Raw genomic sequence first — 22132 nt, forward strand, 5'->3', positions numbered from 1 at the left:
TTTACCTGGAGCAAGTAAAGAGGGAAGTTTCTGTTTATTCTTTTAAGGGGATCAGTGAGGGTTGGGGAAATGTTTGTTTTGTTTCTTTTGCAGGTAGGATTCCACTCATTATGTTTGAGATGTTCATCAGACATCCAAAGAGAGAGATTCAGGAAGTAGCTGGATATATGCATCTGAAATGCGAAGATCAATTTTGAGTGTCAAGGGGCTCCTTGGCTGGCTCAGTCGGTTAAGCGTCCGGCTCTTGATTTCAGCTCAGGTCATTGTCTCGGGGTCCTAGGATTGAGCCCCGCCTCAGGCTCTGCGCTTAGAGGGCAGTCTGCTTGAAGATTCTCTCCTTCTGCCCCTCCCACTCATGCTCTCTCTCTCTCTCTCTCTCTCTCTGTCAAATAAATAAATCTTTTAAAAAAATGCATGTTGGGCGCCTGGGTGGCTCAGTTGGTTAAGCGACTGCCTTCGGCTCAGGTCATGATCCTGGAGTCCTAGGATCGAGTCCCGTATCGGACTCCCCGCTTGGCGGGGAGTCTGCTTCTCTCTCTGACCCTCCCCCCTCTCATGCTCTCTCTGTCTCATTCTTTCTCTCTCAAATAAATAAATAAAATCTTTAAAAAATTAAATTAAATTAAATTAAAAAATGCATGTCAAGTCATCTAGGCCATGGGATCAGACATTTGGTCAAACAGCAGTTTAGGGGACACCTGGGTGGCTCAGTCGGTTAAGCGTCCGCCTTCGGCTCAGGTCATGATCCCAGGGTCCTGGGATCGAGCCCCACGTCGGGCTCCCTGCTCAGTGGGGAGCCTGCTTCTCTCTCTGCCTGCCGCTTCCCCTGCTTGTGCTCTCTCTCTCTCTGACAAATAAATAAATCTTTTTTTAAAAAACCCAGCAGTTTAGATGTGACTGTGAAGGTATTTTTTTGGATGAGATTAATACTGACATCAGTGGACTTTGAGTAGAACACCTTACCCTCCAAAATGTGGGTGGATCTCACCCAATCAGTCGACGCCCTTAAGAAAAAAAACTGAAGGTCCGAGGAAGTGGGAATTGTGCCTCCAGATGGCCTTCAGACTCAAACAACAACATGAGCTCTTCCCTGGGTCTCCAGTCAGCTTGCTGGTCGACCCTGCAGATTTTGGACTTGACAGCTCTATACCTGGGTGAGCCAATTCCTTATTTATATTTCTGTTGCTCTGAATAACCCGGACTAATGCATGGAGTAAAAGGATAATATTTGGATATGTATTTTGGAGCCCTATTATTTAAGCCTTGAGACTGGTGTGATCCCCAAGAGGGCAAGTGTAAGGAGAGGAACAGACCATTGGGCTATCCGACACAAGTCAGGAGATTCAGAAACTGTGTGTGTGTGTGTGTGTGTGTGTGTGTGTGTGTGTGTGGTGTGTAATATTTACTGAGCACTTACTATGTGTCGGCATCCCCCAGGACTGGTTGCTGCCCTCTATCACCTTATTTGTTCTGGAAACTTGGGAAATGATCCCAATGGGGCCGCCTATTTATTTGCCTGCTCTGTTGCAGTGAGTCAGCCTCTCCAATGTTCTGGGCTGTGGCATGGCACCCGGCTGTTCCTTCTCTTGTGTCAGAAATTGATTATTCCGGCATCTTCCTTCCAGGACATTTTCAGTTCCCCCGACCTCCCAGCCTCTCGAAGCCATTTTGTGTCTCCTGATACTGAGTAATTCCATTTATTAAAACATGTGGAGCCTCCTTACTGGCAAGTGTTGGTAAAAATAGTTCTGCAGCCCCAAGGGACAGGGTCATTTGAACTTGGTGACTTGAAAAACGTTTGGTGTGAATCATGAAAAGTGCAGGGCCATGTTGATGAATTTCCCTCACCCTTTTTGTTCCTTGTTTTTTTTGTGTGTGTGTGGCAAAATGTTTAACCCATATTTTCCAAGAACTCTGTAGGTGGATTTCTGGGGACAATTGATTTTTAGAGAAGTATTGTTTCTCTGGATGTGGAAACCATGAAGCAAAGAATAACATTGAGCAAGAGTCGTCCAGATGACCGGGCCTAGGCTGATTATCATGTGTTTGGGTCCCCTTGTCGTAGGAGTATGGTGTGTTTGGGTCATCGTGTCGTAGGAGGATCACTTCTGCCTGAGCTGGACTTTGACCCTAGAAGCTTTATTCTAGCCAGATGTCAATGGATCATCTAACTTCTAAGGCTGCAGTTGGTTCAAACTGGCAGCTAGAAGAGACACAGGTATTTGTGTGAGGAATATGGAGTTCTGGTTTCTATCCTGCCCCTGGCTTGCTGTGTGAACTTGGGCAAGTCTCCTCACCTCTCTGAGCAGTGATTCTTTGTCTGTGACGAGTTTGGGCTAGGTGATCTCTGAGGGATGAGATGGTGGTTGGTGGGAGGGTACGTGCCCTGAATAAGGGGCTCCCACCCCCCTCAGCACTCAGCTACCCAGCTAGCTACTGTGTGTGTGGGACCAGGGCTGCCCAGTTAATTTTTGGACCATGTAATGTAATGAAATTTCCTGAATTTTAGGTGGGGACAGCGAATTCAGAAATACTTACAATATTCCCTGGGTGAAACCTGTAGCCAGATAGAGCCCTTAGGTCTTCAGTTTACAGCTCCATGTGAGGGCATTGTCCTTCGTGAGTTATCACAGGCAGGTGGGGGGCCTGCAGGTGAATGAACCTCCTTTGAGTTATTTTGTCTTGAAACCAGTACAAGTATTTTCAAGGAACTGGGGGAGCAAAGCGAGACTGGAAGCTGGGTCACAAGATTGCTGTTGCCTAGAGCCCTGGAGAGAGGGCATGGCCTTTTCTTTCATCATGGGTGGAAATGTCAGCCTGAGGCAGTAGGCTGGGTCAGCTGATCTCCTTGGGATTTATGGCCAGCTCCAACCAGCGCCCTGGGTCTGGCTGCATGGACTGCGTAGCATTATGAGCTGCAGAGAATTGAGTATTTCAATATTGAGTTTTCACTGAACGACATCTTTTACAGGTCTTTTGTGGGTGTATGTCTCTGTGTGTGCACGTACGTCTCTGTGTGTATGCGCGTACGTGTGTATGTGCGCGCGCACACACACACACACACCCCTTGTTCTTTCTTAACTGCTGCATAGTATTCCATAGTTTTTTTCAACTGTGCCATGGCCATTTTGCTTTTATCCACTTCTCCCTTTTATCTCTACTTCCCATGATTTTATCTAATAGGCATTTTTTTTTTTTTTACCCTACAATTCACACCTCCCTTTTTCCCTCCCTCTCTCCCTTCTTCCTTTTCTCTTTCCCTTGCTTCCATCCATCTGTGGATTCATTCATCAAACATGCTGGGCCTACAGGTGCTGGGTGTAGGGGCAGAATCCTGAGGCTTGGCCTCCAGGAGCTCCAATCCAATAGGAAGCCAGAGAAGAAGCACATCATGGTGAATCCCCAGAAGCAAGTTCTTCAATAATGTTTTTAAAGAAGCTCTTTCTGGCCTTTTGGAGTGTGAGAATCTGAGGTAGAAGCTGATCTTTCAAAGGAGTAGTCAGCCTTTGGATCAATATGACCCTGTCTGCATCTTTGGGACCTTCTAGGACCATCACCAGCTGCCCGCCCTCCCCCTTTTCCCATTGCTCCAGGCTGTGGCTTGAGCAGAATTACACCAGGGTTGGCTCTGGAATAATGGCCGTGGGAAGGAGAAGGTGCTCTCATGGCCTGGATGGGAGGGCCCTTTCCTTTGGGACAGGAGAGAGCAGAACCTGGAACAAAGTTGCGAATCAGAAGTCAGTCTAAAATGGACACAGGGCCTCAGGCCTTCCTCCTTGAGGAAATTACATAAAAATGAGTATAAAAAGAGACAGAAGGCAGTATGTCCATCAGAGACAGGCAGAGAGGGAGAAGAGCCTACAATCAATATTCCTGTTCTTCCAAATGGATGTAGTACTTACGTTTTGTGCCAGGTGCCGTGTCTGCTTTTCCTTTCATCCTCCATACCTTCTTCTTTCTCTGCGGCGTATTGACGGTGATCACAGTGATCATTTCCAGAGCGTCAGCTGTCCACAAACGGAGCTCTGGGAATGGAAGAATTAGCGTAAGCTGTTTGGAGCTTGGGCTTCAGAGTATCCCCCTCCGTCCCCTTGGGCGAGGCATTGTACCTCTCTGTCTCAGCTTTGTCCTGTGTAAAGTGGGGAGAGGGGCACTGGCTTCCTTCTAGGGGTGCTGGAGAGGGTGGAGTGAGCTAGTCCATGGGACACACCTGTCCTTACCTGGATCCGAGCCTGCACAGAGTACACGCAGCTCGGATGGCTCCTTGTCACAGAAGCCGTTCCTGGCCGTGTGTGCAAAACAGTACCCACCTCATGCCCCGTCTCCCATTCCCGTTCTTTCTTGATGGATCTCTGGAGCACTCAGCACTGCCTGACCCTCTTGTTTGTTTGTTTGTCGGCTCTCTGCCTCCCCCATCCCTGTTGAGCCCCACACATGCAGAGATTTTTGTTGATTTTGCCCAGTGGTTGTATTCCCTGGAGCACAGGTAGGGACCTAGTAAATATCTCTTGAGTAGATGAGTGTCTATTTTTCGAGATAACCTCCAGGCCCAGACTCAGGCCCAGAGAGGTAAAGTCACTAGCTTAAGACCACCCAGCTACTAGCAGTTGTCGAATCTGGAGCCATATTCTATTCTGTAATTCAAACCGGGATGGCCTCCCTGCTGGTAAAATAAACAAAATAAAAACTAACTGGTGCCCACAGGATGGTGAGGACTCAGGCAAGGTTAAGTCAGAGCCCCTTGGGGCAGCTGTTCCCTGTACCTGCCCCAGCACCTCCGTTTGGTTGTACCCCAGCTTTTCTGAGTACTGTGAACTTGTCAAGAGAAGAAGCCTGCCTAAGAGGCTTCCGCGGGGTGGTGGCCCAGGCCTGGCACAGATGCAGCGCCCGGAGTGAGCACGTGCCCCTTCCTCGAGGGCTGGTGGGTCCGGGTGAAGCGGGCTTGTGTGGAAGGCGTCGGGCACCTCGCGTGGGGCCCGTTTCCAGACTCAGCGGGAGCTTCTGACACTGGCCAGCTTCTCTCCTGGTTGTGCGGGACACCTGCTGTTCTATGTCCCCCAAGCCCGAGGCGGGGTGCAGGGGTCTTGAGGGCAGGAGATTGTCCCCGTTGTGTGGACCTCGTCCCAGTCGGCCTCTAGTAGGTTGTACTGTTCCCCTTTTTAAGACGAGGCCCCTGAAGTTCAGGGAGGTGTAAATCCTGAGCCTGAGATTCAGGCCCGGGTCTGCGATGTCCCAAACACCTCGCACCTCTGCTCTGCTTCTCCAACGCTATTATATATTTGGATTCTGATTCGTAAGTATTTATTGAGCCATAAGCGTAGGCTGCGTGCTGTGCCTAATTGTGTTTCTTGTTTGCTTCTTACGGTGCTTAAACTTTCTCCATATGTGGACATTGTGCCTGGAAGAGGTGCATGAGAGAAGAGAGAGAGAGAGAGAAAGATCACTGCCTTTTGATTCTCTGGGTTGTCGAACTAAGCTGTGGGGGAAGGAGCCTGAGTGTTCTGGATCGGGACGGGAGCCCAGCCTCTTAACTGCTGTGTGATCCGTGTCCAGTAACCAGCCTCTCCAAGCCTAAGGTTCCATATTTGTAGAATGGAGCTAGTACCTTACTTGGAGGGGACACTGAGGATTTGAGAAGTTAAATATGAAATATACAACACACTGCCATGGTGTTGTACCTAAATGTTACTTCTTTGTTTGCCTTGTCTTTGTCCTTTGTCCTTCCTGAGGGTGAAGACCAGGTCTTATTCATCTTGGCATACCTACCTTCTTCTTTTTTTAAAAATTTATTTATTTGAGAGAGAGAGAGAGAGAGAGCTAGAGAGAGCGCACAAGCAGGCAGAGATGCAGGCAGAGGGAGAGGGAGAAGCAGGCTCCTCACTGAGCAGGGAGCCTGATGCGGAGCTCGATCCCGGGACCCCCCCCCCCACCCCCCGCCAATCCAGGCACCCTGCATCCCCACCTTCTAACACAGTTCTTGGTACATGGTGGATGTATGCCCATTGCAGGGTGCATGCATGAATGGATGCAAAACCAAAGTAATGGGCCAGTGGTCTGTTGGGGCCACTTCTGGCCAGTTGTCGAGGGACATGTTTCCTGGAGTCTTATCCCCGCTTGTCAGATCCAGGCCAGGACAACGGTATGGTGGTTCCATTGTTCCCAGATAGCATTTCCTATCTTAACGTCTCCCTGGAGCCGCCCTCAGCCCCACCCTGCTCTCCTGGCCTATCGCTGATCCCCACTTGGACCCTGACAGGTTCCATTCCAGCCTGCCGCGAAGAAAGCTTTCCTGTGGCCGGCACTGCTCCTTGTTTCCTCCCTACTCTCTGTTACAACAGTTGTGGAAGGGGGCATTTCTCTCTCTCTGGAACTTTCCATGTTGCCGGGAGGACCTAGAAAATGTGAAATAAAAATGCTTTACAGTAGCCTGACCCTTCATAGTGTGACCTGTGTCTTCCTGCTTGCACCTCACAGACCCCTTTGATTGGCAAGGCAGTTCTTATCCCTGGTCTGCCGTGGACAAAGCTGAAGACAAAAAGGATGGGATTGCTAGTAACATCTCTGGTTAGCGAGAGACCTTAACTGGTTACCAGCTTTGTGCACCTAACCAAGGCTTTTTCCATTGCATGTCCCTACATGGTTGTATGTGTTGGTATTCCATGGCTTTGCTTATTTCCAGAAGAGTTTTGACAGCTCTGTCACAATCGTAGTGATCCAGGGCACTTTCGCATTTGCAAGCTCAGTGGGACATCCCAGGAAGAGGTAAGGTGCTCAGGCATTGCCCTGTGCATGAGGAAGCAGAAACCTAGGGAGCCAGGTGCCTTCTGGAGATGACCCAACTCAGGGTGGCAGCACTTTCCAGAACATTGCCATGTTTTCCTTCCTTGTTCAGTTCGGCCCTTAGATCAGTTGTTCTCAAATGGGGTATAATGCTGGACTCACCTGAGGAATTTAAAAATCTCGCTGCAGGAATTCCCCATACCTGCCTTTCCCCCCTCCCCCGCCCCAACCCAAAGATTCTGTCTTGGGAATGGGGCCTGAGCATTGAGGTTGTAACATCTCCCCAGATTAATCTTCGATGCAACAGTGTTGAGAGCCACTGTCTTAGATGGCACCTGCTACTGGGATGCTGGGAAACTCATGAGAAGCCGGCAGTCCTCAAAGTCTATTTCAGACAAGAGCTCCAGCCCTCCTAAAGCAAACCTGGACTGAAACCTGCTCACCTTTGCTCAGATTCAGGGCAGCTCATGTCTCAGAAGAAATGACAGTGCTGAAGGAGGAAACCAGGGCGAAAGGGAAGATGGGAGCAGCCCCCCCCCCCCCAGTTGTCACATGTTGTGCCCCTGTCATGCGCCAGACACTGGTGTGAGCGCCTTACATATATCAACTTTATCCAATTCACTGTCCGCATACTAGCACTAAGAGAAGCCTCTGCTGCTATTACCCCCATTTCACAGATGGGAAGACTGGACTAGATAAGCCACTTTCGCAACCTGGTGGTGGCAGAGCTGGGATTTGAAGACAGATTGCTGGCTCTGGAGGCTACTGGTTTGACCACTATGTCTGTTGCTTTGCAGGATGACCTGGGAACCATGTACACTGGGTCCCCTGTGGCCAAGGGTCCCTCCGTGGTGGTGATGAGGCGTAGAGGTAATCTGTCACTCCACTGCTCAAGAGTCTCTCTGACTCCCCATTGCATCTGTAGGGGAAAGTGGAACTTCTTAACATAGCATGAGGGCTATCCTTTACCACCTGGCCACTGGCCACTCTTTCACACTCCATGTCACACATGATGTTAAGACATCTGAAAGTCCCCTCCCCTTTCTCTGCCTGGTGACCCCCTACTCTTCAATACCTAGCTCAAATATCCTCTTCTCTAACTTGTGCGAGACTCAGTGCCTGCTTCCTCTTTGTTCCCAAAGCTCTTGGTCCCTCCCTCTATGACCACATGGATCACAGCCTTTTTCTCGGGACCCTCCGGTGGGTCTTGAGTCCTTTAGCACGGGGAGGGGTTCTGCTGTACTCATGTTTGTGCACCCCTCAGCATCCACTGTGGTCTTCAGTGGATACCAACCTCTCCCAGGTAGGATGACCTCCTTTACTTTAGGTTCTTCTTCATTTCAGCCAGGGAGATAAGTGTTCTTTATCTTCTGATTATCAGAGGATTTTCTGTTTGTAATGGATGCTTTTCTTCAAGGTGCCTCAGGCTCCAAATTGCATAATTGATATTTACTGTGTTTTCCTAGGTTGTCAGGCTGTGATTTTAGCAGAGTCCTGAGCTCAGTGGAGATTTGCCTCTCTCCAGCCTTGGGCTATCTGCATTTTTTAACATCTCAGGGCCCAGAAGGAAAAGAAGAATGCTGACCAGCTCTAGGAATGGCCTGAATGAAGAGAGGTTGGTGTCTTGCTTAGTGTTCACTTTGATTCCAGAATGAAGTCACCAGGGTCCAGAGGAGGAAGGGGCAGGAAGAGTGGGTTTTTGGCGACCAGAAGTGAAGTATGTTTGTTTCTTCATGTGCTTTTGTGGAAGTGGCAGTTGCTGCTCACACGGAGTAGTAAGGTCCTTTTAGCAGAGTCCCAGCAAGGCCTGAGGAGGGTGGGCATGCAGGGAGCCACCGGCTTGTCGAGGCTCAGTATTGAGACTTTGCTGAATGAGAAGGATAGGAAAAACCGAGTTTATAAGGCACTGGGTGACTTCTAGGAATTTTTCCTTGAGAAACACATACACAGGTGCAGATGGTGTGAATAGCACCTTCAGAAATGGCAAATGATAAGGTGATTTATTTATTTTATTGACATCCGATGCCTCGTTTTTGATCAGATTACTGGGTATGTAAAGAAGCAGGAGAGTATGACCCAGACTCAGGGGAGAAGAAAGTCAATAGTAAACAGAATAGAATTGAGCCAGTTGTGACTCACACTTGTGTGATCGATTGGTTTTTATTATTATTAAACAAACTTTATTTTTTGGAGCAGTTGTAGGGTCTCAGAAAAATTGGGTAGAAAATGCAGAGAGCTCTCATATCCACCCTGTCCCCGTGTACATACCATCAGCATCCCACACCAGAGTGGGATGCTTGTCACAGTTGACAAGTCTACACTGACGTCATTATCATCCAGAGTCCATAGGATTGTCCCGTGGAAGAGATGGGGGCCCGCCGATGCCCACCCCGCGCCTAGTCCTTTAGGATCCATTCCTGGTGTTGTACCTTCTGTGACAAGTGTGGGACAGGTATCTACCATTGTAGTATCCTGTGCAAGCTCTGTGCTTCACCTGTCCGTGTGTCTTTATGAGACACAGTCTTTTTAAAGCCCCTCAGTTCGGGATTGGTTGATTAAGTCATGGTGTGTCCTGAAATGATATACTATGCAGCTGTTAAAAAGAATGAGTGGCTTGGGGCGCCTGGGGGGCTCAGTCGTTAAGCGTCTGCCTTCGGCTCAGGTCATGATCCCAGGGTCCTGGGATCGAGTCCCGCATCAGGCTCCCTGCTCTGCAGGAAGCCTGCTTCTCCCTCTCCCACTCCCCCTGCTTGTGTTCCCTCTCTCGCTGTGTCTCCCTGTCAAATAAATAAATAAAATCTTTAAAAAGGAAAAAAGAATGAGTGGCTTTATGAAGTAATGTAGAACCATCTTAAAGTGATACTCACTTTCAAAAAGCATTATCAGCCTTAACAGTGTTGTTGAAGCAAGGGGGGCATGGAAGAGTGTAGAGTGTGCTGACAGCCACCTCTCCCCAATGAGCCGCCTATCCTTACTGTGCCCACACTTACCATGTTCTGTCGCTCCTGCCTGTCCCCTGACCGGGATGCCCCCCTCCCCGCCCCCCACTCTCTCCCTTGAATTTCTGTGCCCGCCAGGCTTCCTCCTCACTCCAGGTTGTAGTGACCCAGCGAGGGGGAGAGGCTTGCCGTGGACCTTTGAGACGGTGATGAGTAGCTGACCCTGTCAGTTAAGTTGGGCACATCGGACCCCGTTGATTAATTTAGTCCCAGCAGCTGCACACTGGTGAGTCAGGCCTGATGGGGTCCAAGTCTGAGCTTTTGCTTGGCTGCCTGTGTGACCTTGGCCAGGTTACTTAACCTTGCTGAATCTCAATTTCCTGATCTGTAAAAGGAGGCTAAAAATGCTTCTCTTGAGGTTGTCTTGAGGATTAGCTGTGATAGCTAGCCTAAGTGAAAGTGCCCTTTGAGGGAAGACCAGGGGAAGGTGTTTATCCTGTAGGGAGGAAAGCGAGGAGGGCCCCCTGTTGTCCTCAGGTGCCCCAGCCTTCCCCTTGAAAATCCCCATGCAAGTCAGAGAGGTTATAATTTGGCTCCTTCCTCTTTTATTCAGTGTACTTCTCTCGGCCGCCCAGGGCTTTCAGCTTAAGCAAATAAATTATCCTGCTCTGCTGGGCTCTGTGTTCTGTAGCCAGCCATATGTTTGAGCTTGATAGAGATTCTTATCGGGCGGGTAATATTACCCAGCAAGGGATGACATTTCTTATCAGAGGCCCTGAGGAATCAGAGATAGGAGCCCTTTCTTTTTACCGGCAGCCAGGCCTCAGTGTGCGGGGCTGGCAGGCAGGCTGGGGGCGGGCCAGGGTGCGGGGTGGGCATCGGCTGGCCCCCATCTCTTCCACGGGACAACCAGCCGCGCCCAGCCTTCCCCGGCGGTGTTGGAAGCAGGCCCTTGGGGGATTTTTGCATATGATCGAGGTGGGGCAGGGCAGGGGGTGTGAATGCGGAAGGAAGGAGGGGATGTGAAGATGCTGGATCAGTTGTGGGTGGAGACAGTGCTGGCACGTGTGGGGCCTTACCCTTGACGGAGAGCCAGGTGGCCTCCTGCTGCAGAGCCCAGGCCTGGGGCCTCTGGCCCACGGTTCTGCAGAGGGGAGGCAGCTCAGGCCCAAGTACCCACCACAGTCTTGGCTGTGGGAGTGGCGAGGTGCTGGGTGACCTCCCTGTCCCCCTCCAGATCCCCCCCACCCCGTCCGTCACCCTGTCCTGTGACGGGGAGGCTGTCCTGTGTGGGTGCCACAGGATGGATGCCGCACGGGGCTCCTGGGCCCTCTGGCTTCTGTTTGGGAGGTGGGGCGAGTGGGCAGGAAGCGGGGAAGGTCGGGGTATTCGTTCGCCGCCTCCTGCTGGGTCCCACATGGATACAGGCAAAGTCTACACGGAAGGCCTTGCATCTGATTCCTGATTCTGGCAAGTACTCACTGTGTGATACTAGACAAGTTATTTGCCTCTTGTGCCTGGGTTTCTACCCATAGCATGGGGTGACACCGCCTTTCTTGCTGTCTCTGGCCACTTACCCTTGGATCTCCGTGATTTCTGTGCCTCTCTTTTGCCCTGATATCTGGAGGAAGGGGCACTGCGGGGCCTCCGAGGGCCCGAGTTCAGAGCTCACTGCAGATGAAGCTCCAGGGTGGGTAGAAGAGGTCAGAGGTGACCACATGATTTGGGGACTGCAGCCTCTGTTTTGGACACATGCGCAGAACTCTTCCCCTCCCGATTTTTGGGAAGTCCTGCCCTCTGCAGCCCTGCTGTGCAGTCATAATCTTGCCATCATCAGAAAGGGAAGGAGAAGTGGTTTCTCCCTCTCCCTGGACCCTTTCCAGCCAGCAGTCCTGCCTCTGCTTCGCTTCCTTCCTGTTGGCCCCAAGTCCTGCTTCCTTCCGTCTCTCCCCCGCCTCTCCAGTCCCGCCCTCTGGTGGGGCATGCTGAGGTTCCAGTCTCTCTCCTCACCTCCTGATGGCCAGGTCCAGATTCCGAAAGCACAGCTCTGTCCTTGGCCCTCTGATCAAAGACGGTCAGACCTCCTAGCATCTATTAAAGCCCACCTCAGTGTCACCCCACCCTGTGATTCCATGCTCGTCACCTCCTGACAGACGCCTCTCATGCGGGGTTCATCTCCGTCTTTTGAACTGACCACTATCTTTCTTTGACTTTTGTACCTGATCCTGTCATGCCTCCTCCTGAGGGGACCACAGACAGGGCTGGGTTCGTCCCCAGCTCTACCCGCTCCTGGCTCTGTGATGGTGGGCAAGTCACTGAACCAGGCTGCACCTCAGTGTCCTCAAATGTGACGTGGGCCGTGAGGTCCGGCTCCAGGGTTCTTCGGAGAAGAGTCTCTCGGGGGCTTGCCCAATGACGGGTGTTCAGTGAGTGAGGGGGTCCCCTCTCTCTAACTGGCCACCCCTCAGATTACCCAAACCCTGCCTCTGCTCAAATTCCATTCCATCATTCGCTTTCCCTCTGGGCTTTTCTGCCTGGAAGTCAAGTGCTCCTTCGGAAAGACGCCGTCTGAGTGCCTCCTGGAGGGCCAGTCGGAACAGGCCTTGTCTCTTTCTGCTTGTGTCTGGCTTCCCAGCCTGCTCCTCTAGGGCATCGGCTACAGTATGTCGTGCTTCTCAGCGTGGCCCTTGATTCGGTGATTGAGTAGTTGACTCCAAGGGAATGGAGGAGAGTCATTTGTTCTTTCGTACCACATTTGACTGAATGCACGTCTTGTAGTCGGTCTGTGCTGGGCACTGGAGTTGGAAGGAGGCGTAAAACGGGGACTGTCCTTACAGAGCCCGTCCTCCAATGAGAAGGTTGCCTACCGAGAGTCTGTGCCAGGCACGGACTGCAGACCTGGTGGGACATGGTCCCTCCCCATAGGCAGCTCAGAACCTGGTGTGGGTTGGGGAGTGTGGGAGGAGTTCCGTGCCCAAGGAGAGGATGCCTCCCTCAGGTGGATGCCCCTGTCCCCTCACATCAGAGCACAGCGTCCCCTCTCGAGATGCCACGAGTGGCCTCGTCAAGATGGAGCATATCCAATCTGCAGATGCTCCCCACCATGGCCTCCCTTCCCATGGAGGGGGTCAGCTCCGAGGTCAGCAGCACCTTTCATCATGGACCTGGCACAGGCCTTGTTAGGTGAACTCCTCTAAGAGGGGTGTTCTAGAACGTTCCAATCTGGCTGATCATGATGGTGCCTTGAGTACTCATGACAGCTTGTCCCTGGCCAGGGCAGGGGGAGGGAGCCAGCCAGCTGACAGTCCTGGTTGACTTGTGGTTTCTCTCCTCGTGAGCCTCCAGCATCTGGGGTTTCAGTTGAGTTTATTTTCTATCCACCACCAGCCCTCCTACCCAAATCATCCTCATCTCCCCCATAGCTCATGGCAAGAGCTTCCCAATTTGACTCCCTGGATCCATCCTTGCCCCCTGCAATCCCATCTGCACTTGGCAGCCAGCACGATCTTTACAAAATGTGAATCAAATTGTGTCTGCCCTACCAAACATACCAAGGATTTCCCATTTCTGTTCTTGGGATAAAACTCAAAATCCCCCACTGGGCTCTGCATGAATTGGCATGGATGTCTCTCCTCACTCACTCTTCTTCAGCTACACTGACCTCTGCTGAGTGATACACCCCATTCCTGCCCACCTCAGGGCCTTTGCACATGCTATGTCTCTGCTTGGAGTGCTCGTTCTCTCCATTTTTGCATGGTGCATGCTTTCTCACCCTTCACTCCCTTAGTGTCCTCCCACTGTTCTTTGCTTTTCCTTCCTAGCCGGGTCTATCCTGACATTTATTTGTGTTTATTTCACATCCGTTTTCCTTCATGAGATTGCACTCCTATAAGGGCAAAGACGAGGTCCATTTCATCTACCACAGTAAGAACAATGAAAGCTAGTGCTTTGATCACACTGACCATGTGCGAGGCACGGTTCCGAGTGTGGAGTTTACCCAACCACTTAATCCTCCCGAGACCCTATTGAGACATAGGTGCTGCCATTGCCTTCATTTTACAAACGAATAAACCAAGGCACAGAGAGGTTGAGCAATGTGGCCCAGCTGCCCCATCCAGCAGATGTTAAAGCCAGAACTTAAAACCACACTGGCCCACGCCAGGGTCCATGCTCGTAACCCCTCTGGCAGAGCCGACTCCTAGCGCTTCCCCAGAGGGGATGCTCAGTGAATGGGTGGTGCATGAATCAAAGGGCCACTGTCCCCTCTCTCAGGGAGGTCCTTGCTGCAGCTTCTGTACTGGGTCCAGGGCTGGCGGCACGGTCAGGAGGAGGGGACCTGAAATGAGCCCAGCAGACCTGGACTGCAGTCAGGGTCCCTCTGTATTCACTCACCGGTGACTGTGGGAAGCCCTTCACTTCACTGAGCTGGATGTTCTTAGCTCCGGCGGGAGCAGGGCTGTTGGAATTGCATGGCGGTGCAGGAGAATCTGGGAGGTGAGCGAGGGCTCATAGCGTGTACCCACAAAGTGTCCACTGCCCTTGCCCTCCTAGGGGGCTTCTCGTCTCTGGGGAGAGTGCTTCACACCCCCTTTCAGGTGGAAGTAGCTGGGGGGGATGGCCCTGGCTGGGTGAGAAGGATTAGGGACAGACACAGCTTGTGTAGGACACAGAGGGTGGTCCCCACGCCTCCTCTCATCCTTAGTATGCCCTTTCCATTAAGTGGAGTGTTTGCTGACTTCAGTTGCAGGGCCAAGTGTGGTGGGCTTCTGGTGACCCCCCCCCCCCGCCCATGCCACAAGGTTGAAGTGCCCCCAAGAGCATCCTGAGTCTCTGGACATGATGGTGAGGAGCTGCCACCTTCACCCTGTGACCCCAGATGCCCAGAAACATCGGTGTGACTTTCTGATCCTTTGAACCGGTGCCTTCAAATAAAATTTCTCTGTAATGTTGAATTCTGAGCATCGCTTTGCTCTTTTCCTCTCTTCTGACCCCCCCCTCCTTCCTGCATCCTCTCTCCGGGCTCATGAATAGTCCCGCCTTACTCCGTGCTTCCCCTCCTCCCACATTATATGGCTATCCCTTTCTGTCGGCATCTCTCACCACCCCTTTACCTCGTTCTGGCCTTCAGATACACAGCTTTCAAAGGAACCCACATGCCGGCTTCTTGCAAACTGGCCTGCCAAGCAGCCGATCCAGCCCCGCCAAGGCAGGAGGAGAAGGACATTTGGTCCTGTGACAGCTGTGGACAGCTGGCTCATCCTGGATGCTGTTCTCCCTGTGCACCTCATCCCTGGAAGGTGCTTTGGCCCCAGGCCTGGGCCTGACAGCAGGGCCTCGCTGATGAGAGTAACAGCTCAGCCTGGCTCCACTTTTGATGGGCAACCTCTCGCAGTGTCTTCCTCTTCTTTCTGGAGATCACTGCAGTGCCTTCCCCCACCCCCCGCCCCTGAGGGCACCCCTTCCTGCCCCAGAGACTGTGACATTTAGACCCATGGTGTCCTAGCTCCCCCACTTAGTAGGTGTAGGTCCCTGACCCGTGTTCGGAAGCCAGATCAGATTTTGATCCTGGCTGCATTATTGACTAGCAGTGGGATGCTGGATTAGACTCTGTGCCTTGGTTTCCTCCTTTCCAAACTGGAATGCTGATAGTAGGGTCTTTCTGTGGTAGACGGAACTATCAGTCCCAGTTCTTCCCTTCCCCATCATCAAATTAACACGTGCACACTGTGGCCGTGGCCTCCAGGTGGGCAGGTGCACTCCTCCCCGCGGTGACGTCCATCTCGGCCACGCGACTTGTTTTGGTCCATGGGGTGTTAGCAGCATAATGGGAGTGGAAGGCGCAAATTGGACGAGGTTGGGCTTCTTTGCTTGCCTACCTTTCATGGTGACAACATGCCCTGGACAGCCTCCAGTCTGCAGAGGAGAAGAGACACGGAGCAGATTCCAAATTCACACCTCTTGTGGAGCTGAGCTCGGACATGCCCTCCTGGTACCAGTCTGCCCCTAGCTTATGGCAGACACGTGAGTGAGAGGTGAGTGCTTGTTGTCGTTTGCCCGGAGTTGGGGTGTTTTGTTACACGGCATTCCTGCAGCCATAGTGGTACCGTTACATCACTTCATAGGGTTATTGTAAGAACTTTAATTAACTGAGTGAGTTGGTTCACGTATTCGGTTTCCTTTGCTCAGTGTCTTCAAGCAACACGGTGTATTATCTTACAATTCTGTAGGTGAGAAGTCCAACATGGGTCTCACTGGGTTAAAATCAAGGAACACAGGGCTGCCACCTCCTCACGGCTCCAGGGGAGAAGTGTTTTCTTGCTGCTCCCAGCTTCTAGAAGCCCCTTCATTCATTCCCTGGCTAGTGGCCCCTTCCTCCATCTTCAGAGCCAGCAACCTAACACCTGTCTATGCCTTTCTTCCACAGTCATGTCCAACTCTGACTGATTCTGCCTTCCGCCTCCTTCTCCTGTTTCTGGATGCTTCTGATTATATTGGGCCCACAGGAATAGTCCAGGATAATCTTTCTATTTTAACATTTGCACATACTCACTTTCTTCTCATCTGCCACTTGAATGTGCCTTTGCCATGCCACCTAAATAGTCACAGGCTTCAGGGATTAGGGCGTGGACCTCCACAGGTGCTGGTTACTCTGCAAACCACTGCACGTCAGGCATTTAGAACGGGGCTTTGCGTGCACCGAGTACTTCATATCCACTGGTTCGATTGTCGGCCTTAGCGTTCCCATTCATGAGATGAGATGAGAGGTGGTCCCATCTGATGTCCACACGAGCTCCTCAGACAGGCTTTGTTGTGCTGGACATGGAGAAATATTCTATCCCTTGGTCCTAGATGGACTGGAGACAGGGGGTTTATGAGACAGGAAGGGGGTGAGGTCAGTTTCCTAACTGGCTTTGGAGCAACCCAGAGGTTCTTCAGGATGATGCTAATGCTCCTGATTAATTATCACAGCAAGTCTCCTGCTGTCCTCACTGCCCATCAGCCTTGCCCCCCAGCTCGGGCCTGGCTGAGTGACCAGGCATGCCTACCTGGTTCCATCCTTGCACTTGGCAGGTCCTGATCTTCCCACATACGATGGATTGCAGGGAAAAAGAAACTTCCTGGCCTGCCTGATACCAACTTGAAGGAAGTAGCTGGCTTTGGTGGGGACAAGGAAACAGACCCCCAATGGCAGCAATAACCTCTCACCAGGCTTCCGCGTTAACGGAGGAGCTGCTGGGTGGCTGTGGGACACGTTGGAGGTGTCGGCTGCGTGTGAGTTCCTACAAAAGGGGAGTTAGAATTCAGTGTGTGAGAACAGAGTGGGAACAGTGTAGGACTAACCAATAGGAGAGAAGCCCAGGTCTGGGGGTTCCTGGGTTTCAGAGGTTCCATCAGTGACTTACTGTGTGGCCACCAGAAAGCAGATGATGCGCTCTGTCCCACAGTGTCTTTGTGGTGGCAAAGTGGCATTCACTGGGCTTCCCCCCGTCAAGAGTAGATGTTATGCAATGACCTGTGTGGAATCCGAAGCCACAGAGAGTCATGTAAAGAACTGGACCCTTCTTTGGACATCACCAAGCTTGCTTGGGGACATGAGGCCCAGAGAGGTGACATATGATCCACAGTCACGCAGCTGTTTGGGAGTAAAGCCAGGTCCTAGACCCAACCTCAGGTCCTTCCCTCCTTTTCCAGTAGGCATTCCATGCCGCCATCTTTGTTTCTGTCACCTGGTGACGGAAGCACCTGCGATCTATTTCAGGCCTGCCAGTTGCCCTTCTTCTCTAATTCCTCGGCGGCTTCAACATGGCTGATAGCCTCTTGCTGCATCCTTGAGGCATCCCGCCGTTCCATGTGACAGACTCTGACTGCAGGTCTCCTTTATGTCGCTAATTTTGTGCTCCGTGACAGTAAAGCATGACTGTGGGCCAGGAACGTGGGGTCCAGGTCTGCAGGGCAAAGAGGCACAGAGTAGGGGAAATACGGTGTGAGGGTTACTTTCATGTGTCAGCTCGGCTAGGCCGTGGTGTCTTCCTCTAAGTACGTGTACACACGCGTGCTGTGGGTTCTTTTCTCTGCAGAAATCTGACTAGTACCTGCAGTTAGGACGAGACAGATTTCGGTCCAAATCCAAGAACTGCCACCTCCTGGGGAAGCTTATTTGTTTACTTCACTGGGCTTCCGTTCTTTGTAGGTAAGATGGAAACAATATTAATACGTGCTAGGCCAGCAAGCAAAGATACGGACTAAACAGGACAGTAAATGTACAGCACTTCCTAGGCTGCCTGGCACCATGCTCAGCAAATAATGTTGCTTATTGTCAAATTTATACGTGTCTGCAAGCCCCATAGGTGCGTGAACCAGTTGTCTGTACAGCAAACCACCCCCCAGCTTAGTGGCTCAAGACCAGGACCGCTTATCCTTCTCATTTGCGTAGGGTGGCTGAGCCCTGCCAGGTGGATCTTTGGCTCCGCTTGGAGTCCGTGTGGCTGCGTTCCCCGGGGGAGCTCTGTGAGGCTTCCCGCGCACAGCTGGGGCCTCAGCTGGGATGACTGGGGCAGCAGCTGGGGCCTCTCCTTTTCTCTGAGATCTTGTCATCGTAGTCCAGCCCGATCTTCACACCGTGGCGGCTGGATCCCTGCAGGGCCTCGTGTGAAGGCTGCCCGGCCTCCCGGGGGCAAGACGCAGAGTTCCCACGACCTCACTCCCTTCCCATTCTCCTTCTCAGGGGGCACAGGTCGGCCCCGATTCGGGGGCAGCAGAAAGGCACCCCCGCGCGGGGTCGGGAGGGGGACAACACGCGTGTACAGAAATGGGAGGAATTCTCGGCCATCCTCCCTGGACACAGCCAACCCCAGGGCACAAGTGGCTCGCAGAGGTGATGACTCTCGGCTTCGACCGTTTCGCCTCGTGGGTTGTCTGTTACCATCTAGTGGCCCCGGCAGGGACTCTGGAGCCGGCCTGTCCTGTTTCTAACCCTGTCTCTGCCGCAGAGCAGCTGTGTGACCTTAGGCGAGTTGCTTACTGGTTCCGTGTCTCCGGCTCCTCTTCAGGAAGACGGGGACAATGTCATACTAAAGTAGAGCTTGTGTGAGGACACGCCCGCGTGTAGTGTGCAGGTGTGCATGCACGTGCTGTGTGAACGTGCGTGCATGTGTGCATGTATGAACGCACACCTAAGCGTGTCCGTCTGTATTTGTGTGTATACACGTACACGTACGTATGAATGCACGCATCTGCGTGTGTGTATGGAATTTAGTACATCACTTTTTTAAAAAAAATTTTATTTATATATTTGAGAACGAGAAAGAGCGAGAGAGCACAGGGGGAGGAGCAGAGTCCACGCTGAGCACAGAGCCTGATGCGGGGCTCGATCCCCTGACTCTAAGATCATGACCTGAGCTGAAATCAAGAGTCAGACGCTTAACCGACTGAGCCACCCAGGCGCCCCGAGTACATCGCTTCCGAGGCTATTTCCCTGTGCGTATATGTTTGCAGCCTGCCTTGCCCTGGGTCCGGGTCGTGTTTTCTAGACGGTTTTAAAGTTGGATGTGAGAGTTGGTGCCCAGCTGGAATCTGGACTGAGCCCTTCCCAGGCCCACGCCTGAGGCCTTCACCGCAGGAGCGGTTCCCTAGCCTGTCCTTGAGAAGTAGCAGAGTGTCGTGGGTCCTGGTGAAATACGGACCCTCCTCGGCCCCATCCCAGTTCTGCTTGCCCAGTTGCCCTGGGGTGATCTGCTTGGGGACCACAGTGTGCCACTTCTGGAGGCTGGTCTCCCACCTGCCACCTTCATTCTCTGATTAAGTCGCTTTTCTGTTTCCTTCCAGAAAAACCCAGTACGTTCTACTCACACACAGTCAGGATCTCAGAGGGGGGCAAAGCACAGGGCTGGTTTCATATTTGGAGTTTCAGTCTAATTTAACTTTCCCACATCACCGAGAAAGACATGGTCTCCTTGCCTCACCTTTTCCAGGCTGTGCCAAGGTCAGGGCCTGGGCCTCCATCCCTCCTTTCCATAATGAGCTGATTTCCCCCAAGGTACAGCTTCTGGGCAATGTGACCCCGTTGCTTTGTTCCCTGAGTCTTCCCACTAGGGAAAAAAAAAAAAACAAAACTGTCATTTATTGAACATCTATGCTTTATACATATGTTGCTCTAATTATTACCCTGCAGGAAAGATATTATTATCCCGAAGCTAGGAGATAATAAACAATTTACAAAAGGAGCCAGCATTTAAACCTTTGTCCACCCAACTGGAAAGCCTTTTCTCTTTCCTATACCAGAGGTGAGATATGTAGGATTTCTTTTCAAGGCCATAGGTCCTAAATACTTCCCCCTAATGAATGTCAACAAAATCTTGCAGAGAGAGTGTTTCCAATGTAAAATGTACAGACTGTCCTCGGGGTCACAAACACTGTGTTCCAGAAAGTCATGCTCTGCCCTGGTGCTGGCTGAGTTGGAAGGCACAGAAGGGGGAAGGCCGGCCACACTCCTCACTGCCTTTCTCTGTGGAGTCTTTCCCTTGTAAACATGTTTTCTTCCCCATCCTTTGGCATCCATTGTGATTGAAATTCCAGGTTGTCAACCCTTGTAGAAAGGGGTTCAGATCTTGCGCTTTACCGGTCAAGCGGCTTTGTGTAGTATTGAACTCCTGTCCGGCCACCGGCTGTCCTTCATTTCTTTTCACAAAGCACTGAGTATCTATTCCAGAAACATCGCCAAGTCCAAACACACAAGAAGAGGAAGCTACAAGCACTTCTGTTATCCTTCAGAGGTGACTGATTGAAAGGACTGCTCTCTGTGCATATGCATCCTCATCATAGTATGGTAGTGCACCTGTTGGTTTGCACGGAGCTGTTTTAATAAATACACGATAGCTAGCCTTCCACATCGGCATGCACACTTCTGCTCCCTCACCATCTGATTGCTGGGACACGCAGCTTTGCCATTGTTCACACAGAAGTGGCAAAGGCTCTCCCAATTTTTCTTAAGTGTCTGGGGCACTTATGAATTCAACACTTGTACTATTACAAACAGTGCTTCCGTGGATATTCTCATGGTTAAATCTTCGCAACTGTATTTTCCTATTTTATGAGGATATATTCCCATAAAATAGAATAGGTTATTTTGCTTGCTGCAGGCCCTTTGGGAAGTTTGGACTGGTTTCTCCACCACCGCATCTGACACTGTCACGTCTCCGAGCCCTCCGCAACAGGGAGCCAGGGCGGACGTGCCTTTTCTAGCTGCTTCTCTTTGACACTTGGCACAGCACCAGACACATGGCCGCTGTTCCCAACCTACGTGTCCCTCACTGGAGGACCTCCCTCGCCGTCGGCTGTGTAATACCCTTGTTCCTCCTTGCAGCCCTTGCTTTCTGTAACAAATGTCTCAAATTAATTAAATCATGATTTGTGGTGTTTGGAGTGGAGCCTGAGTGGGTCTGGTTCCCTGTTGTGTCCTGGCAGCGGGCACGGTAGTTTTTAACGGTCAGAAGCAAGAGCTCACGGTAGAAAGACCTGGATTTACGACAGCGCTGTCCCTCTAGCTGACCTAGGTCTTTGCTTTCTCATCTGCGCAATCAGGTTACCTGCCTCACACAATCAAGGTGAGGTTTAAATGAGATGCGGTGCATGGAGGGTGCAGCACGCGGTGTAACACATGGCAGAGGCTCAGCTCTTGTTGCCTGGGGCCGTGGTTCGGGGGTGGTGCGTGCTTACTATGCGCCAGGCTCTGTTCTAGGTGCTTTACGTCGGGGGGTGGAAAACTGCAGCGCAGGGGCCAGAACTGGCCCGCCATCTTTTTTTGTACAGCCCGTGAGGTACAAATGGCTTTTCCATTTCTAAACGGCTGACAAAAATAATCAAAAGAAGGATCGTATTTTCTGACACATGAGAACTGTATGAAATCGGACGTCATTGTGCTTAAATAAAGTTTTATTGGAACACAGCATGCCCTTTCTTTTAGGTGTTGTCTGTGGTGGCTTTGACGCTCTGATCGTGAAGATGAGGAGCTGGTGCAGAGATGGTATGGGCCCACAGTGCCCCAAAATATTCACTGGCCCCTCAGTTTGCCGAGCCTCTTATGAACCCATCTAGTCCTGCACAGGGCAGCCTGTTAACTGCCTCCGTCCTCACTGTACACATGGGCAAGTGAGGTTAAGAAAGTGCCTGAAGTCATTCACGGCTTGTAGGTGGTAGAGCAGGGGTTTGGTTCCCGGAGCTGGGGCTCCTGATGGTTCCACCATAGGGCAGGTTCTTGGTCTTTGCAGGTGAGGGACATGAGGCAGGAAGAGGTGAAGGCATGCCTTCGTGAGTGGTAGTCAGGATTGAGAACCAGCCCCATTGGACCTCACAGTTCTTGACCTCTCTCTCATAATGAGCTCATACCTTCCCCACCCACCACCGTCTCCTGGTGT

The 22132-nt window shown here is 51.6% G+C and overlaps 1 protein-coding gene across 3 annotated transcripts in view; it reads left to right on the forward strand.

Moving 5' to 3' along the window:
• LOC116639315 overlaps positions 1-22132 on the forward strand; it is a 340505-nt gene that overhangs the window by 191572 nt on the left and 126801 nt on the right. The window contains exons 4-5 of one of the 3 annotated variants that reach the window (XR_004300813.1): positions 7578-7650; positions 8247-8395. The exons of the other annotated variants lie outside the window; for them this stretch is intronic. The gene's annotated coding sequence lies outside the window, so the exon portion shown is untranslated. The remainder of the gene's footprint in view (positions 1-7577; positions 7651-8246; positions 8396-22132) is intronic. 3 annotated transcript variants of the gene reach the window in all.

Source organism: Phoca vitulina, unplaced genomic scaffold, assembly GCF_004348235.1.
Source record: "Phoca vitulina isolate PV1807 unplaced genomic scaffold, GSC_HSeal_1.0 scaffold18, whole genome shotgun sequence".
Classification (NCBI taxonomy): Eukaryota; Metazoa; Chordata; class Mammalia; order Carnivora; family Phocidae; genus Phoca; species Phoca vitulina.